The 20,299-nt window shown below is 39.2% G+C and overlaps 1 protein-coding gene across 2 annotated transcripts in view; it reads left to right on the top strand.

The window, feature by feature from the left end:
• Positions 1 to 20,299, top strand: part of LOC132829922 (protein tyrosine phosphatase type IVA 2-like) — a 130,327-nt gene that overhangs the window by 14,112 nt on the left and 95,916 nt on the right. The window lies entirely within an intron of this gene.

The raw sequence follows: 20,299 nt of genomic DNA, 5'->3' as shown, positions 1-20,299 counted from the left end.
TTAAAGGGTAATTTTGTTGTGTTGGCATGTAAAAATATTGGATGTCCCAGCTGGGGGTGGGGGGAGGAGGGAAGAACGTTGTTTTCCTGTCTTGCAGGTAGGATGTGACAATCTAATCCCATACTGTTTTAAGGAATAGCCTAATCTCATTTCTGGAAATAATCTAATCTCTTTTTGTTTTTGTGTGGCATGTGACTGTGGGGGAGTGGCCAGGGTTTGTGTCTTGTGTACATGACTGACTGATATAAATACCTGTATAAAGGGAGGACAGTTCCCTTGTTCAGGGAACCTTGCTTGACATACCCCGCAAGACTTACCAAGAGTGTTAAGTGTTCCTCCAAAAGCTTGCACTTGCCGAAATGAAGAATCACGGATATTCACAGAAATTGGTGTATTATAGTTGTATCAAGCATGTAAGAATCTCAAGAAGGGAACCTACCAGGGAGATAGAGATTTCTAAATGGGAATGGATGGAAGGATTATGAAGAGCAGACAGTAAAGTGCAGTTGAGGTGGAAATGAGATCGACCACGATCACATCACATGGTGAAGGAGGCTCGAGGAGCTGAATTGGAGTCATGCTTCTAGTTCTGATGCTCTGAGTTTACAATCTGCTTTGTACTCGATAGAACAAAAAATTAAAAGCTAAAAGCCTAGATCTAACCTGGCTACAACATTTTTGTGATGCTCCATGACAACATTACATAAGGCCTACATATAAAATGGTTGGACTGGGTTGTGGCTGCACTAGTTTAGACATCAAAAGGTTATAATTATTGGCCCCTCCGTTATTTTCAGCCTGGTCTGGCGAAGCAGAGTTATTTAAGGCTTGTTCTTCTATCACGTACAGCAAAAAATGTCTGAAGTCCTCTGTTTAGTACTCCAGGCAGTCCACACCATGACCTAGGTAATTGAGCAAATTTCAGGAATTGATGGAAGAAGCAAGGTTAATGGGATAGCATGTTTTTGGATCTCTTCTTTTCAATTAAAATGATCTAGTATGAACAGTCAGCAATCTTCATACTTTCAGTCTTTGCCCCATTTTGGACTGGACATTTATGGTTAGGAACTGGTTCCTGTCTGTTTAAGAAAACTTCCATCAACTAACATACCACCTAATTAAATCTATTTCTGATTCCCTCATTCCTTTCTGCTTGTTGGCATTGAATCAGTACCCTTGAAATGGCAGACAAGAAAATGACTTCAGTGCTTTATTTTACATTTTGGGGTTTGTGGATTATGTTTGCTGAAGGTGAAGTAAACATTATGTACTGTTTATGCACATTAACCCTGTGGGGAAGGGTGTGTGGTGGTATTCAATGGAAGATCCACAGAAACCCCAGAGAAGCGGCAATATTTTCCAAGCCAGTCAGTTTAAGTTTAGTAATAGGAAACTTTTCAGAAACTCTAATCCAGAACAAAATTAACAGGTACGTGAACAAATGTGGATTAATTAGGGAAATTTGTTTTAATAATCCCCACAGAGCCCTACAGCGTTTAAAAATAATTCCCAGTCACTCATTGACTTTTAAAAGAAACATGGCTGTGACAGGCATTGGCCAAGAATGGGTCCTTTGGGGACAAGTGGAGTGATAACTTTTGGGAATAATGAGACAAAGCAAAATGAAATAAAGGATAGAAATCTCAAGGGAGGTGTAAGAGAAGAAACGTGGACTTTATGGGCACACATCTAGGTGAATATATTGCAATTTGAGAAAGCAGTTTAAAAAGCCTTTGGGTTCCTGAATTTTACTGAAACTGAATGTTACAATAAATCTCTCTCAATTCCAGATGTGTCTCTGTAGAGGACCTTGAAGATGCAGAGGATGTTTACTAGAATGCTATCACAGTTTAAGAACATGTGGAGTAATTGAAGTTGGATTTTTGATTTTAGAGAAAGTTAAGGAAGTGATCAACTCATGAAGCATTTTGATAGAGTAAGCCGGAGAAACAGTTTTGCTGGCAGTAGACTCTGTGATAATTGGTGATGATTGGCAATAAAGGACAGATGTGAAATGTGAATTTTACTTGTGTGTTAGTTATGATCTTGAATGTGCTGCCTGAATTAATGAAAAAAGAATCAGTTTAAAATAGCTTTAAATTCAAATTCAATGCAGGATTGTGGGGAAAATGGCGTGGGACTAAGATTAATCAGTAGCTCTTTCAAAGAGCCTGCATTGGTGAAAGGGACCAAATGACAGCCATTTAAGTTTTAAAGTTCAGTGAAATTTTAAGTATAGGTCTACTCTGACAGTGAAAAGCTGTATGCAAGAACTTGTGTTAAAAAAAATTATTGCCTTTTTAAGCCATGTTGCTTAGTGTCTCTGTGGTACATTTTTTAAACTGAAGAGCAATAACCAGTACTGGTGGATTGAGATAAAACTAGTCTCCCATTTGTGAAGTTCTTTGGCATCTTCCCTGTCTGACCATTCTTCATTTGAGTAGGCGAAAGTGAGGACTGTAGCTGCTGGAGATTAGAGTCGAGAGCCTGGTGCTGGAAAAGCACAGCAGTCAGGCAGGGTCCAAGAAGCAGGAGAGTCAGCGTTTTGGGTAAAAGCCCTTCATCAGGAATTCTTCATTTTGAGCCCACACCAAGAGTGGTGATCAACTTTTTGACAACGAACTGAGAAACACAACTGAACCTGATCTATCCTTGTGTGAAACAGACATTTGCACACTTTCCAACAAGTCAGTGACTCCATGCTTCCCTCCCCTTTGTCTTTCTCTCTTTCCCTACACACTCTTGGATTCCCCCCCACCCCTCCAGTCAGTCGTCTTTGTCTCTCTGTCTATGCATTCTGATAGTCACTCTCTTCTTTGTGTCTCTCTCTCTCTCTCTCTCTCTACTTGTTCTGACAATCTGAATTCTACTCAAAACATGCTACAAAGGTGACTAATTAGGCAAAGTGAAATGATATTGTAATCCTGACTCAAAGTATTTAATACTGACACTGCCTAGTAAAAGTAGGAACTGCATAATGATACGTGCAATCTATTATCGCATAGACTTTGTCATGAAAGTCTATTCGCCAGAAACCTCATGGCTGAAAGCGAGTCTTTAATTAGACCAAGCCATTGTGTTCAGTTATTTGGAAGACGAGGTTCTTATTTTATCATACTGGAAAGAACTAAGCTCCCTGTGTACCCTGATTTAGTAATTCCCATACAAGGAATGAAAGTAATCTAGAACTCAAGCGCTGTTTAAAAGCACCTAGTTTGTTTGCCTACTTAATCTCCTTTTAAAGGTAAAAAATCTCACACCACCAGGTTATAGTCCAGCATGTTTAATTGGAAGCACTAGCTTTGAGCACTGCTCCTTCATCAGGTGGTTGGATGAAAGATCCAAAAGCTAGTGCTTCTAATTAAACTTGTTGGACTATAACCTGGTCTTATGTGATTTTTAACTTAGTACACCCCAGTCCAACACTGGCATTTCCAAATACTTTTAAAGGATTGTTCTTATGAATTCTCAGGCGGAATAAATATCACATCTTGCCTCAAGTCAGTACTCGTTCTAAGAGCTTGGCCTAATAATTTTTGGCATCTGTAGATATTGCAGTAGTCAGGTAATATGTCATCATATGATCATTCTGCAGATTGCACATACACACATGCCGTCATGCAGTGTGTGCGACGGTTTAGATAAAAGCCAATTTTAAATCTTAAGGAGACTAGGGACATTTTGTTGTTTGTGCCTGAAGAATTGTGAAGGAAATCTTTCACAAATACATTCCAAGGGCAATCCAGGAATTTTATTGGAACGCAGAAAAGGAATTTAATTCCCACTGTTTATCCGGAATGTTTTGTGTAGCTTGCTAATGGATATTTCAACTTTATTCATGCAAAGTATGCAGTTGAAATTTGTTAGGCATTTGTAATTGTGATTTGCAAACTTAAAATTGGGCGTAGCTTATTAGCTGTATTCCAAATCTGTTGAAAGGTTTTAGTCAGGCATTTCACAAGAGTTTTCAGTCCCCTCTACTTTGGCTAGCCAGTTAATTGAATGTCATGTCTACTGATTTTTTAAGGCCGAGCCAGTTTTCATGCAGATGATGATCCAAGAATACAGATTTCTCAAAGGGAATTTGTTGTGCACTCATTGTGTCCCTACCTCTGAGCCAGGAAGCCTGGATTCAAGTCCCACCTGCTCCATAGACGTGTAATAGCACCTCCGAACAGGTTGGTTAGAAGATGTTTACAGATTTCTCTATCTGTTGCTGTTACCACTGTTCAATACTGCCCATGATGGTTGAAGTATTCGGCTCAATTTCAGTGATCAGTACTCCTTTTGAATTCAGTTGCCCTTCCTTTGGATACTATTTACCCAGCTGTATCCCAGAAGCAGAACAGCTATTTAACATTATCTCTTCAAAGTGGGGGCCTGCATTTGAACTAACATATTTCATCCAACTGAGATAACTGACAGTTGGCCCAAAGATCTGAACTGTTAATTTTCATATTGGCAAATAAACACAATTATTTAATGCCAGTTGGAATAATTGTCTAATTATCAGTGAAAAAAATGTAACTGTGTTCCAGTAGCATGTGCCTATTTATTTTGCAGCCTAGTGGTTCACACCAGGGATTGAAGGAAACTTTACCTTTTTTGTTTTGTAAGTTCTGGCATATTTTGCCATCAAACTATTTTCGGCATGCTACTTGAGTCATAGTTGTTGCTTTCAATGATCAGAGCTTACATCACAGTTTAATGACTAGGTAGTTAACTTGTCAAAAAAATTATATGTTACACTTCTACTTCTGTAATTAAGCATTATAGTAAATGAAAAAGGGCAAAACAAGTCAGTGGGAATTAGGGGCAAAATCTCTCCATTGTATGGATTCTATGATTCTATAATGTGGAAGCAGGCCATTCAGTCCATCGAGACCATGCTGACCCTCTGAAGAGCATCCCACCCAGAACCACCTCCTTACTCTATCCTTGTAACCCTGTATTTCCCATGGCTAATCTACCTACCTACCCTGCACGTCTTTGGACTCCATTAGTTGGAGTCATCCAGGGCACATAGTAAATTGGTTGTTGGAAATCAGTCATTTCAGCTCCAGGACATCTTGCAGGAGTTCCTCAGGGTAATATTCTAGGCCTACCGTCTTCAGCTGCTTCATCAATGACCTTCCCTCCATCATAAGGTCAGAAGTGGGGATGTTCATCTATAGTTATACAATGTTCAACATCATTTTTGACAACTCTGTTGCTGAAGAAGTCCATGTTCAAATGCAGCAAAACCTTGATAAATAACCAGAGTTGGGCTGAAAAGTGGGATGTCACATTGCCTAGCATTTTTGTGGCATCAATGACCATTTCCAGTATGAGACAGTCTAATAATCATCCCTTGAAATTCAATGGCACTACCATCACTGAATCTCCCATTATCAATATCCAGGGGTTATCACTATCCAGAAACTGGCCTGAACTTGTCATGTAAGTACAGTGGCTACAAGAGGGGGTCAGACGTTAAGAATCCTGCAGTGAGTAACTCCCCTCTTGATTTGCCCACAGTCTGTCCATCCACCATTTACTTTGCACAAGTCAGGAGTGTGATGGAATACTGTCCATATAATCTGGATGAATGCAAAATAACAATGCTCAAGAAGCTTAACACCATCAGGACTTGCTTGATTTGCACCACACCTACAAATATTTACTCCATCTACCCAGAAGCATTCAGTGGCAGTAGTGTGTACAATTTACAAGATACACTGCAGAAATTCACCAAAGCTCCATGGACAGCACCTTCCAAAGCCATGATCACTTCTAGACGGACAAAAGCAACAGATACATGGAAATGCCAACATCTGCAAGTGCCCCTCCAAGCTGCTCACAATTTTGATTTGCATAAAAATGCCATTCAGTGTATTTGGGTCAAAATCTTGGCATTGGTTACCTAGAGGCATTGTGGGTCTGTCTGCAGCACATGGACTGCAACAGTAACTCACCACTACCTTAATAGGAACCAGGGATATGCAGTGAATGCTGGCCTGGTCAGCAAAATAGAACAAACTTAACTTGGAATAGTTTCAATAGAAGCTTGCACCCATAGTTGTGATTTACAAGGAAAACTCAAACTTCACTTTTTGATTGAGGAGTTTACAGATCAAACTCTGAATTCATAACATCATCATTATGTTGAGGCAAAATGTATTCGTAACAAATTGGTAGTGTTCAATGTTTTGTTTTCTTGTCCACAAAATAAATTAAATGCAATACAACATAAACTGTATTTGATATTCCAGATGTGTTGTAAAAAATCTATTTGTCATGGTACCAGTGATAATTATCCATTGTTATTTGATTAATTGTCAATTATATCAAAAATGTATAGAGAGTGAGTGACTAGGACCTGTTACAGCAAACGGTGATTCCATTTGTCAAAACTACTTAAGCACTGCATTTTATGTAAGAAGAAAAGTATCTTAATTCACTGAGCTGAGCATTAAACTTGGTTGGTACAATAATTTTAAAAAATGCATCAGAGGTGCTTAGCTTTAGTTTGTGTTTCAGGCTCTTTAGTTTTTCTCATAAAATTTAAGAATATTGGTGCAAAGTGTATTTTGAGTATTCTCTTTCTTGTCTTTCACTTTGTCCTACCAAGATAAAAATGCTAACTTTGCCTATTAAGTTGTTGGTCACTTCTATGCTGCCTTGTACATATTTAGTTCACATTTAATGAAGAAATCACATAGGACAAGAGTCATAGGGAGACTTTAAATTTCTGCAGTGAGCATGAAGATCATTTTCTTAATGTTGTGTTTATTTTGTGGACCCACTTCAGAAAACAGTTTTATAATATTGACTGCGGCATTTTGTGCTGTGGGATCCATATTTATTTTTGTGGGACAGATTCCGTGGCAAAGCAGCAGTAAATGCTGGTGCCTTGAGTATGCGTAGTTAAATTTAATTTGTGTATACTTAGTTCTGGCTGGCACAGTGGCTGCCAGGGAAATTTGCCAGCATAAAGGGAAGACATTGTTTATATTCCCACAGCATGAAAGCCCACTTTGAGAGTCAAGAACTACCAGAGACCATAATGCCTTAAAACAAAGTAGGGTACTGGATGGCAAGTAAATATGGTTTGACTGTTTTTTAGATCAGTATGAAAAGTTTTAAAAGTTAAAGTATCTATTGAGACCATCGGATTGGTTGTGCATTTGAGATGGTAGAGAAATATCAGGTGGTGTTCTTTTGAGCTGTTATGAGTTGAAGTGGACACTTTTTTTCAATGCCTGAGGAATCAAGAGTTGGATGAAGAAGGATGTGATGATGCCTCCTGAGTAATAAGCCTGGCTCAATGGTTGAGCTTTTATTTAACAATCTCCAAACCTGTGTAGGTGTTGAAAGATTCAAATTTTGTGGGAGAGCTGTTATTTGTAGTGTAGATAATGCACTTTAATCCAAGACCTCATGTCTTTTATCTGGATGTCTGTCTTAGTATGTGGAATTAAGGCTCAGTTATTCTGATGTTGCAAGTCAGTATTCTTCAGCTTAGCTAGCTGATGACCCTAGAACCAAGAGGCATAATATCAGGAAAAGAGGTGGGCCATTAAAGATTGAAAATGAGTTTCATCACTGAGGAGGGTAAATGTTTCAAAATCTCGATCACCACTTCATAGAATCATGAAGTAGAGACGGATCAGTGTTACTGCATGAAAAGAGGCCCTTTGACCCATTCTGTCCACGCCACTCATTAAAGTACCTATCTAGTCTGATTCCATTTCCCTGCATTTGGGCTCTGACCTTGTATGATGTGGCTTTTCATTTAATTACTACTTGAATGTTGCCTCTACCATCCTTTCAGGCAGTGAGTTCCAGATATCCACCACTCTGGTCAAAATAATATCCTCCATAAGTCTGCTGTAAATCTCCTACCAGTTACAGATAGTTCTCATATAAAATATGTTTCGGTAGCTCGATTTGGCTATAATATTCCTGAAGAATTAGGGAACGGTATTTTTGAGAACGCTTACCTCTTTTCGCAATAGTGCGATTCCAGCAGCGATCGTTTTGCGCACTTCATTCTGCGCATGCATTGATGTCAGCACTGAAGTCTCCACGCTGTTCTGCACATGTGCCGATGTCAGTTGCTGTCAGAGCATGCGAGAGGTACAGTACCAAATATTGAGCAGCTTCACCTCAAACATTCATTAGTTTAATGTTGATTGCTCTCCCTCTGAGGCAAGAATATTCTTGTATAATTCCTGTATAAGCCCTGTATAATTCCTGTCGGACGGCATTACTCTCATGCATGCCATTTGCCTTTCTAATCTGTTACTGTACCTACAAATCTCTCAATCTGAACTCACCCCAAAGAAACAGTCAAAAGACAATCAACCACAGCCATCTACTTCTGCAACCACAACTACACCTGAAGGTAGTGATGATGATGACGACCCTCTCTTCCTGCATTAACAATATTTTTTCAATGTAATGTGTTAAATTTACTTTTGTTTCATTAATAAATGATTTAAACCTTCATTCAGGCTGTGCTATATTTTGTGTTAAGCTTTTGGGTGATGTTTGAACAATCCTGAGTGATATTTTTAGGCCCTATTATTTATATTAAGTTATTTTCTATTAAGTGAGGTGTAGCTGGAATGCAACTATGGCATTCAAGGAGAATTAAGCGTACATTTAAAACTATGCCTCCTGAAAATCAGCCATGGAGTATATGTGCTCTTTGTAATTTTGTAGACCTCAACTGGTTTTCTTTGTTCCAAGGAAAACAATACATCGAAGCTCAATCATTCTGCATGTTCAAGACTGAAATTGGCAGTTTAAAGACAAATGACATCAACGGCCATGGCAGTAATGCAGGAATATGTCATTGAGGTAGATGATAAATCATCATCTAATTGAATGACTGCAGGTTGTACTAGTTGAGTGGCCTACCGCTGATCCTATATTCCTTTGTTCCTATTAGCTACATTCCCTCTAAGTTGTGTGATGGAACATACTGAAAGCAATTCCAATGTTCTGCGCATGGCGATTGGCTTTGGCATGCACATTGTGACATTGAGTTCCAGTTCTGGGTGTTTCTGCCATGCGTAGACTTTGGATGCCAGCCCAGCCAGGGAGAAAATGTGAGGGAACACTGCCACTAAGTATTGTCTTTTGAAATGTACTTTGATAACTGGAAGGTTATGGTGCCTGGTATGACTTGCAGGCTCTACCTGATTTAATGAATTAAATCTTGGTGACAGTTTCATCAGTTTCTCTTGTTACTGTTTTTGTGTGGCGTTAAGTTGTAATACAAACACTTGTACAAGCAGTGACATTCTATGCTTTGCAGAGTTGTATTATGTTTTCATCCTCTAATTGCATTAGTCAAACCTCACTTGCAAAATTTCAAAGCCATACACATATTTTGTACATCTTTCCATATCTTCAGACAGAACGATGGAAATTAACCTCTGACTCATTTGACAGCTGCATGAGTGGTTTCTTAAATTCTATAGTTGAAAGGCACGTTGAAGGACAGAATGAAGCTGTACAGATGTTTAAGGGTTAATCTCAAATCCCTGATGTATAGTTTAAACATTTTTCTAGTTGTCGCACTCCAGTGAAGATGGTAACTGCCTGAAACTTCTAAACTAAGTGCTGAGTGAAACTTTCCACTAGAAATGTAGTTTTTGTGCACATGGTGACCTTGGGCAGGAGTGAGTGTGATACTGTTGGAGATTATATCATGGTGCTACTTTCATGGCCTGGTTAGCAGAAACGGGAAATGACTCACCAGCATGTGTTGGATTTAGTGTGCAGCCACTGAGTAGTTTACTTTGAACGAAGAGCCAAGGAATTGCTGTTTCTGAAGCCAAAAGAGAAAAAGCACTTGAGCTATCATTTGCTTTTGTTTCTCCTGAATTTTGCAAGTTTTCATTATAACTTAAAAAGTAACTTGCCACAGTCCCATTTCAAACATACTTCAGATTAGTTTCTCTGTTAAGATTTCCGCAAATACTTTACTGATATTACTTGATGCTTTAATATTCAAGTCACTTTGTATATGGATCTTGTTTCCCAAATGTTGTAGCTTGCCGCTGTAACTCTTGACTTCGAATACAAAACACATGTTGTGCAAGATATTCCTGTATGGTAATTATTTTGTATGGAATTATGTTTGCAATCGGTGTCCAGCGTCGTCTTCTAGCTTGAACTTCTAATTGTTACAAGAAAAACTTGTATAAAAGTGCAAAAACACTGTTTCGTGCTGTATTGATTGGGAAAGGAGAGAGTTTCTTATTTGGTACATGAAAAGGCTATATCCTACTTCAGTTTTTTCAAAACTTGACTGTTGCTCTCACTCCTTTAACCAATTGCCCTTCCTTCTTGAAAACAGAACACAGGTTGACTGTCCCTATTTAAAAACCATCCAAGCACTTGTGTTTATTGATTAATTGATCCTTTTTGAGTAGGTTGTGGAGTCAAGCTTATTTTGCACAGATTAATAAGGTACCTTGCAACATTCCCTCTAATTTGCACAACTACATGGCAGTCCTAGGAGCTTCCACACATGCTGTGAGCTAGTTAGCCCTTTTAAATTACCGCAGTTAAAAATGGTTGCATGCTTAAATACATTTTCTGCTCACTCCAAATGAAAGTAGGAAGAATGATCATCACAGGCCCAGGTTTTGCTGATTTGTCTAGTTTCTGGTTTGTGTTCTGGTTCCTATAACTTTATTTTTGGGTAGTTGTTAGTGTACATCCTTGCTTACATTCTGTTGTTGCATAACTGTTGTTCAACAGTATTTGAACTTCAGTATTGCAGGAGTTTGGAAAACTCTTCAAATTCATTTGGCTGTCTAGAAGTAAAGACTTAATGAGATCATTCAGGGGAATTTTAATTATAATAATTTTCATATCAAATCATAATGTTCATGCCAAAAAGCTTAGATTTGATTAGATTCCCTGCAGTATGGAAACAGGCCCTTCGGCCCAACTAGTCCAAACCAATCCTCCGAAGAGTAACCCACTAGATCCATTCCCCTATCCTATATTTATCCCTGACTAATGCATCTAACATTATGGGCAATTTAGCATGGTAACTTCACCTTGCCTTCACATCTTTGGATTGTAGGAGGAATCCCATGCAGACACTGGGAGAATGTCCACATAGACAGCCACTTGAGGTTGGAATTGAACCTGGGTCCCTGGCGCTGTGAGGCAGCAGTGCTAACCACTGACCCCCCCGTGCCACCCTTACTTTGCAGTTTACAAACCGAAAAGGCAGAAGAAACTCAGCAGGTCTGGCAGCATCTGTGGAGAGTCATATTGGACTCAAAACGTTAATTCTGTTACTCTCCACAAATGCTGCCAGGCCTCCTGAGTTTCTCCATCATTTTGTTTGTTTATCTTCCATGATCTTGTATTTAGTTTTCACTTTACAGTTTAATCTTTATATTATTTTTAACAGTACTTATTGCTGCATGAAGGTTTCACATTGAGAATGTGACCTTAATTGGATAAGTCCTGCTAGTCTACATGTGTGATTGCATAGATGTTCTGATTGACAAGCCAGATGGTTACCAGTGCAATATCAAAGCCACAGTTAGTCACTGTGAAGTAAAACGGGGTAATACCCCGATTCCAATTAAACATGTACATTAGAGCTATGATTTTTGTCTTTGAATATATAACTTGGAACATTTTTCAGTAACTCCAGGATCCATTTTGGAATCAAAATATCAGGCAATAAAAATGTCCAGTCATGCTGCCTTTTGGAGGGGAAAAATAATTGTATCTTTCTAAATATAGTCATCAAGTGTTGACAAATAGAACATCATTTTGAATATGAAGTGTCTGTATCAGACACTTACGTTCAGGAGTTAGATTGCCAATTGCAAAATAACATTGCTTTTTTTTGGTCCACTCTATTCTAAGCATTTACCTAAATATAACAAAACCAAAGTGGAATACCTTACTGTACTGTTTTGACATTGTTTGATGGTGACAATCCTCAGCTTTTTTTTAGAATGAGGATGGAAATTGGTGTTTGAAGCAATCTTGTGCCACCTATCATGTTGGCACCTAGATTAACAGGGCACAAGCTCATTCTGCAATGATTGTACTTGTTTAAAAAAAATTGAAGGGAATTGGTAACACTGAGGTGGCATTTTAAAAAATATTCTTGCACTAAGGCTTAATTTAACTTTCATTCTCAATTATTTAATAAATTGAGCCAGTCATAGTGGCCATAACACACAACCAAATTTAAATTGTACTAGAAGTTACCAACTGAAACAAATTTGTACTGTTTCAGTTGGGGGATTTGTGCAAATGTTTAAGGGAGAGTCAATGTTGGATTTCTTTCCAGCTTTCAAATCAATCCATGCTCTCCAGTTAGTAGTGAGTTGGCAGTCTATAAAAGGAAACAATATCCTTTTAAGGTCATCTGTTCTGCTGAGAGAGAGTTTTTGCAATCATCTTTTCACAGCAGTGCTGTTTTGAACAGCATCAATAGAAACTGGAAGCAGACATGCATTTGCTGACCAAATTGGCCTTCACCCCTAGCCACTGATGCTGCAAAAGTTGTGAATCGCTTCTACAATAGGAAATCACAAGAACAAAACATGTAGTCTTCGCAGCACCAGCCACGCAGAACTGTATTGCAGAATGTTTTGAAAATGTAGAAGGCAGCTACCTTTTTTCCCTTTGAACATTCTGATGAAGGGTCAGTGGACCTGAAAAGTTAGATGCTGCTGGACCTGCTGAGTTTCTCTAGTAATTTCTGGTCTTAGTTGCCAAAATTATCTATCTGCATTGTGGTCATGTTGGTCATAGTAAAAGATTGCCCTGTGGTCAGATATGACATTTGTTATAATGTTAATTTTGACAGCATAATTCTTTTGAAATTTTAGAATTTTCCAGTAATGCATTTAATCTTGGGCTGGATCTATAATAGTGTGGCAAATTATCCATTGAACTTTACATACTTTGCTATGTAAACTAAGTAAATATACAAAGCATGTTACAAGGATGCCTCTGTCCCTTTAAATAGCTCAAACTGAATGTATAACTGCATCAGTGTTGGTAATGGTTGAAGCTATTAATTTGTGATCTGGTTCATAGAACTAAGTTTTAAATAAACTTAAGATATGGCTTCCTGAGTTTGTTTGTAATAAAAGGTTTTGCCGGCAGGCTCTTCTTTAGTACTTGCAGTTCAGGGCAAAACTTCTTACAGTATGGCGTGTATAGAGATGGCCTACGGGTCTAATTCATGCTTTTGATGATTGTGGTTTTTGTTGAGCTGGAACTCTAGAGGTTCTGCCAGTTTCTCCATTTGGCAGCAGAAATAACAATACCTATTTCTATGTCTGCCTTCATCTTTTTATTAATACCCTCGTTCAAGCTTCTGAATTGCTTCCAGACTTATTCTTGTGCTGTCTGTCTTGTTTCCCGCCCTCTATATCTTGTATAAACTTGAACTCATCTATTGTTCTGCCACTTCTTTCCTCACCTGTACAAAGACCTGCATTTCCAGCATGATCTTCTCACTATCATTTATTAGGTCCTGGTTCACCAATGTCAAAAATGGAATAATTCTCATTCTGGTATTCAGATGCCTCCATGCAATTGCTCTCCCTGATGTAACCTCCTTCATCTCTACAATCCTTTTAAAGCTCACATTTCTTAATGCTCCTCTTAAGACTTTCCTTAGAACTTACCTGTTTCTCCATTTTTAATCGCCCTTGTTATGGACCAGACCAGACCCCCTCAAAATATGAAGAAGGTAGATTTCTTTGTTTTAAAACAGGGAAATGTGAAGTGCTGTGTTCCAAATGCAATTTGAATGGTCAACTTCTCAACTTACTACTTTAGCAAATTACAATTTATTCAAACACTTTTTTTCTATTGTTGCATTTTAACTAAAGAAGGAATTGGCATAACTTTTGGAAAACTTAACAGTTTTCTATTGCTCTGTATCTATTGCTCTGCTAACTAACTGTTCCAATATAGTAACATTCCATAAACACACCCTTGACAAAAAGCAAATTTGGAACACCGATTGTCTCCCATGCAACTTCCATAGCAGGCAGGGAAGCCCAGCTTTCAGCTGTATCTGCGAGAGGGAAAAATAGCTTCCACTTTGAGACCCCAATAGTAACTGCTGAATGTTAAAACTAAAAAATCTGGTTCTGTGGATAGGAGCTTTACCACAATTATTCACCTTTCTATTGTTCCAACCCTTTTTAAAACAAAAGCACACCCAAGTCTTCACAAGTTGTTTTACCTTCACATAGACTAGTCGATACCTGGCCCTCAATCTCTCTAAAAGAAACCAGGACAAAGATCAGCTCCTAAAGTCACAAATCATTACACCCTCCCAGTATCTCCTTTTGCTTAGGCATTTTAAAAATCTAATTTATATTTGTGTGAGCTTCTGTGGAATGTTTTCCCACATTGAAAATCCCATACAAGTGGATACCTTCTTGATGTGAGTTGAGATGGCTGGTCAGTGAGTAGAGCATTTTTTATATATATAATCTTTTAAGTAAATGTGTTAACTGGGCAATGTTAAAAGAGGTGTTGGTGTGAAATTTGTTAATACCTACCATTAGTCTTACTATAATATTTTAATTTTTCCTTTAATTGAACGGATATTTTTTGAGTGTGTATATATATCTATCTGCTCTTAATCTGATCCTAACCTGTTGTAATTATCTGTTCTGTATTTTTATGTATCCCGTGATTTTTCTGGTATGTAGAAATAATGATTACTCTTCAAATGATCACATCTTGAAGGCTGTTCACCAGTAAATCGAAAGGTACAATGTGGGACCTGCTTTTTCAGCGTGCTGATCTAACCACTGCCCCTTGACATTCAATGGTCTTAGCATCACTGAGTCCCCCACTATCAGCATCCTTGGGGTTACCATTGATCGGAATCTAATCCGGACTCGGCATAGAAGTACAGTGGCTACAATAGCATGTTAGACGTTAGGAAAACTGCATTGAGTAACTCACCACCTGACTCCTCAAACCTGTCCGTCATCTACAAGACACAAGTCAGGAGTGTGATGGAGTACTCCCCACTTGCCTGGATAAGTGCAGCTCCAAAAGCACTGGAAGCTTGACATCATCCAAACAATGCAGCCACTAGATTGGCACCGCATCCTCAAGCATCCACTCTCTCACCAACAACACTCATTTGTACCGTCTCCAAAGATCCTTAGACAGCACCTTCCAAACACACAACCACTTTCATCTAGAAGGATAAGGGCAGCTGATAGAACAACAGCACCTACAAGCTCTCCTCCAAGCCACTTACTATTTTAACTTGGAAATATATTGCCTTTCCTTTACTGTCTGAGTCAAAATTCTGGAATTTCCTCCCTATGGTGATTGGAATCAGGTGGACTTTGTTGACTACGATGTTCTTGTTTGGCCAGGGTTAATAATCCCAATCAGAAAACCCTCACCAACTAATATGAACAGGGGATTTAAAATCTTCAGTTCAGAGGACTCACTTTGAGCTGGCTGGCCACATGTAAATAAAGGGTGACTTGGTGATGGGATATGGGCCTCTGTACAGTTATTTTGCTCCCTGATGGCAGTGTGGCTCAACATATATCATTTGGAGTGCAGTGGTCCAAGAGAGCAGCTCACCAGCATCTTCTCAAGGGCAACTAGGACGGGCAATAAATGCTGGTGAGCTGGGGATACCTACATCCCACAATACAAAAAAAATGTTGTAAATGTGGAATGTCTGTATACTTTGTGGAGCAGTTTAACAAAGTCTGGATAACTGTTAAATTTGGGTTTAGATTCTCTTAAATTATCTGGTGGTAGTTTACATTTTTGATACTATGTTGGCAATAATGCTAGAATAAGCAGCTGTTGCATTCATCTTGCAGTTCATTAAATGTTTAGAGCTTTTAAAGGACATGGTAGAACGGCATAACATGTTTTGAGAGCATAAAGACTGTTACATGATTCTTGCATGAAGTACTTCAAAAATGGAATTTGTTACACTGGTTACTGTTCTTGAAATAGTAATGACTGGTAACAAATTTTGATTTTTTTTGGATTGTATATGCCACTGGTAAAGCAATATTTGTTACCCTGAGAAAACTACTGGACTTGACTACATAATATGGCACTGTAGTGGCAGTGTACTTCCCTGAAGGGCATTTGTCAACTAGTTCCGGTTTTAGAGACCTAGAGGTCTACAGCACTGAAAAGGATTTACAAAAATACTGCAATTTTCATGAACAAAAATGGAAATTACTGAAAAAGCTCAGCAAGTCTGGCAGCATCTATGAAGAGAAATCAAAGTTAATGTTTCTGGTCTGGTTGAGAAGGTGTACAAAGTATCAACAGGTAGGAAAAGAGTTAGGTTTTGAGTTTTGTGAAGCAAAGATTCAGCTAAGCATGACTCAGAGCAGATAAGAACTTGCAGGAAACAGTGAGGTGCTGGAGATAAGGGTTCTGGGTTAACAAGGTGGAAAAGCATTCATTATGTAAAGCCATTTAACGAGATGACGAAGTATTCATTATGTGAAGCCAGTTATTCATTGTGTAACAGCAGATGGCTTAATCTTTACAGTTGATGCTTGCTGATTGTAACGGTCAGCCAATCAATATGTATGCTACCTTATCTGGATGCTCCTCCCTGCAAAAGACTATATAATTCATCTAAGAAACTGCTGTTCAAGTAAAGACCACAAACTCATGTCTCTGTGCACATGGGCGAGTGTTCTCTCTCCCTCCAGGGCCCGAAATACAGATGGAGGAAGTAAAACTATACTGTGTTTCTGACCATTTTACTTTGAGGCAGGAATGGGATACCACTGTGACCTTTCCTCAGTACAGATGCTAACTTTAACAAATTCCATGAAAAGCAGTCATTCCTTTTCCCTTGGTGAATATCTTCATGCAGCAGGTTTTGATTATGGTGAATCTCAGGATTTGATCAGAGAATAACCAAATTAGATGTGGACAAATTGCTAGCTGGATAAAAGTCTAGGAGGATGTGGGGAGAACAAACACATAACGAAACTAATTTGATGTGCTTGTCATTTCACAAATAAATAGTGCACAAGATAACTTTGTGGGTGTGATACGGTGTTGTGCATCCTAGCTTTCATGTTGCATCCTGTCTTTCATGTTGCATCCTGTCATGTTGGTTCCCTACACGTGTACTAGGGCTATAGTGGGATGGAACCTGTATTTGGCTAGCTGTTGCTCCACATGTACAAGGCTTTTTATTTGTGATTTTTGAGAAGGTTTGTAGCTCTGGTTGAGGTTCAGGTTGTAAGTTTGCTCGCTGAGCTGGAAAGTTTGTTTTTAGACGTTAGGTGCTAGGTTGCATCATCAGCTTCCAGTGAAGAGCTGGTGTTATGTCCCACTTTCTATTTGTATCTTGATCTGTTGAGGTGGGTAATATAATTTCTGATTATTTTTCTCAGAGGTTGGTAAACGGGGTTCAAATCAATGTATTTATTGATGGAGTTCCAGTTTGAATGTCAAGCCTCTAGGTATTTTCATGCGTATCTTTGTCTAGCCTGTTCTAGGATGGATGTCGAAATGGTGTCCTCCTTTGCCTTTACGTAAGGATACTAGTGATAGTGGGTCATATCTTTTGGTGGCTAGTTGGTGTTCGTGTATTCTGCTGGCTAGTCTTCTGTCTGATGTGGTGTTTGTTACAGTCCTCGCGTGGTATTTTGTAAATGACATTTGTTTTGCTGGTTGTTGGTATAGGGTTATTTAGGTTCATCAGTAGTTGTTTCTGTATGTTGGTAGGTTTGTGGGCTATCTTGATGCTAAGGGGTCGGAGTAGTCTGATTGCCATACATCAAAGACATCCCTGAAATGACTGTGGCTAGAGATTCTGGGCGCATTGTGCCTGCTTGTTTGGGTTTATTGTTTAGGAATCGGTGGACTGTGTTTATTGGGTACCCATTCTTTTTGAATATGCTGTGTAGGTATTTTTCTTCTGCTTTAGTTCCTGGGTGCTGGAGTGCGTTTGTAGCCTCTTTTAATGTCTTGATGCAGCTCCGTTTGTGGATATTGGGGTGATTGCTTCAGTAGTTTAAGTATCTGGTCTGTGTGTGTTGCTTTCCTGTAGTCGCTGGTCTGCAATTCTCCATTAACTGTTCATTCCACTGTGACATCCAGGAAGGAGGATGTTGTTCTCCTACTCTTTTTTTTGTGTGTGCGTGAATTTTATGCCAGTAAGCGTTTTGTTAATGATTTTGTGGGTTCCTGTAATTTGTTCTCTAAAGTATCACCCACGTAGCGCATCCAAAGTTTTGGTTGAATCGTGGGGAGGGCTGTTCGTTCGATTCTCTGCATTAGTTTCTGCTAGGAACCCTGATATTAATGATCTCATGGGTGTTCCATTGATTTGTTTGTTGGTCTTATCATAGAATGTGAAGTGGGTATTGAGGCACAGGTCTGCTTGCTTGAGGATGTTGTCCTTGCTGATGAGGTTGGTGCTGTCTGATGTTTGTGTCCTTGGTTCTCTAGTAGCACAGTCAGTGTTTCTTTGGCCAGGCTGATGTTTTTAGGGCTGTCACATCAAAAGAGACCATTATTTCATCGTCTTCTGTCTTAGTGTCTTTGGTGTTCAGGAGTTTTTGGGTGGAGTGAATGGAATGGCATGAGTCTTTTATTAGGAATTTCAGTTTTCGGTGGAGTTTCTTTGCCGGTGTGTATGTCGGTGTTCCTGGTAGTGAGACTATGGGTCAGAGGGGTACAGCTGTTTTCTGTATTTGAGGTAGTCCATAAAAGTGAGGTTTCATATTTTTTTGGAAATCTGGTTTATGAAGTTTCTTCAATGAGGTTGTGACCTGGCTTTCTAGATGTGGAGTCAGGAGTTTCACCATCGGCTGTATCTGAGGCACTGTTGCCATCACAAAACGGAACAAATTAGAGGAAACCTACAACAGCATCAACAATATCCTTACTGGCGCAAAATTCACAGAAGAGTAATAGAACAACAACACTCTCTCCTTCCTGGATGTCACAGTGGAGCGAACAGTTAATGGAGAACTGCAGACCAGTATCTACCGGAAAACAATACACAGATCAGATACTTAACTACACAAGCAATCACCCCACTACCCTCATATGGAGCTGCATCAGGACATTATTTAAACAGGTCACAACACACTGTAGCACCCAGGAACTACGAGCCGCAGAAGAAAAATACCTACACAGGGTCTTCAAAAAGAATGGTACCCAATAAACACAGTCCACTGATTCCTAAACAACAAACCCAAACAAGCAGCCACGATGGGCCCAGAAACTTTTGCCAGATTGCCATACAAAAACATCTCTGAAATGACTATCAGACTACTCTACTCTGACCCCTTGGCATCATGGTCATCCACAAACCTACCAACACACTGAAACAACTATTGATCAACCCTTTGTCGGCAACCAGCAAAACAAATGTCATTTACAAATTGGCACGCAAGGACTGTAACAAACAGTACATCGGACAGACAGGCAGAAAACTAGTCACCAGGATACACAAACACCAACTAGCCACCAAAAGACATGAACCACTCTAACTAGTATCCTTGCATACTGATGAAGAAGGACCCCACTTTGACTGGGATAATACATCCGTCCTAGGACAGGCAAGACAGAGACACGCACAGGATTACCTAGAGACCTGGCATTCAAGCTGGAATGCCATTAATAAATACATTGATTTGGACCCTATTTACCAACCACTGAGAAACAGAATCAGAAATGATATCACCCACCTTAAGGGATCAAGACACACAAATAGAAACTAGGACATAACACCAGTGTTTCACTGGAAGCTCACTGATGATCCCTAGCATAGCAACGAAACGTCTGAAAACAAACCTTCCAGCTCAGTGAGCAAACTTACAACCTGAACGCCTTTTATGCTTGAGAGTGGGAACCACCCCTGCTATTTTTGGTGCAACACCTAGGATGATTCTGAGATCCTGTAAACAGTTCTTTAAATCTCCAGAGTTCAGCGGGCTTGTGGTGTAGGGACTAGTGAGGTCAGAACTCCCAGGTACTAACTAATTACAGTGTAATAATGCTCTGCTATAATGCGTGTTTCATTAACAAATTGGTGGCACTGTTTCTAAAGCGCAAACTTTTAAAATGTGTGTTGGCTATAATGTGATTACAATACATCGCCAACACTGTAAACGCTGTTTCTATAGTGCAATTTTTCTATAATGCAGGGTCGCATAAGAACACAACCATTGCATTATAGAAGAACTACCTGCATAGTGAATTTAGTTCATCACAATCTGACCATGAGGCCTGTGGGGCAGCAGGGCAAAGCTATTGCTAC

Source organism: Hemiscyllium ocellatum, chromosome 30, assembly GCF_020745735.1.
Source record: "Hemiscyllium ocellatum isolate sHemOce1 chromosome 30, sHemOce1.pat.X.cur, whole genome shotgun sequence".
Taxonomy (NCBI): Eukaryota; Metazoa; Chordata; class Chondrichthyes; order Orectolobiformes; family Hemiscylliidae; genus Hemiscyllium; species Hemiscyllium ocellatum.
This window is presented reverse-complemented; position numbering and strand designations above follow the sequence as displayed.